The sequence below is a fragment of the Phyllobates terribilis genome, unplaced genomic scaffold (genome assembly GCF_046119375.1).
Source record: "Phyllobates terribilis strain yellow unplaced genomic scaffold, ASM4611937v1 Scaffold_11__3_contigs__length_659146591, whole genome shotgun sequence".
Taxonomy (NCBI): Eukaryota; Metazoa; Chordata; class Amphibia; order Anura; family Dendrobatidae; genus Phyllobates; species Phyllobates terribilis.
The window spans coordinates 550,134,588-550,135,079 of NW_027362771.1; positions in this window are offsets into that span (position 1 = coordinate 550,134,588).

Genomic DNA, 492 nt, shown 5'->3' on the forward strand with positions numbered 1-492 from the left:
GGAGAATAACGCATAGCTGGAAGAAGTCATAAAGGACTGGGCTGGATGGAGAATAACGCATAGCTGGAAGAAGTCATAAGGGACTGGGCCGGATGAAGAACACTACAGATATCATACATAGCTGAAAGAAGTCATAAAGGTCTGGGCGGTAGGGAGAACAATGCAGATGTGATACATAGCTGAAAGAAGTCATAAAGGTCTGGACCGTAGGGAGAACACGGTAGAGGTGATACACTGCTGGAAGAAGTCTTAAAGATCTGGGATGGAGAACACTGCAGATGTGATACATAATTGGAAGAAGCCATAAAGGTCTGGGCCGCATGGAGAACATTCTAGTCTGTTTCATTTCATTATTAGAGTAGAAATAATTTTCCCCAGCAAGCTACACCGCAAGCATCCCTCTCGTCAGATCGGGAACCTGTTGTTAAAAATATAGGCACAGATATAGAGATTCACATCCAGATGCTCCAAGTCAATAGATCTCAGTCCTCG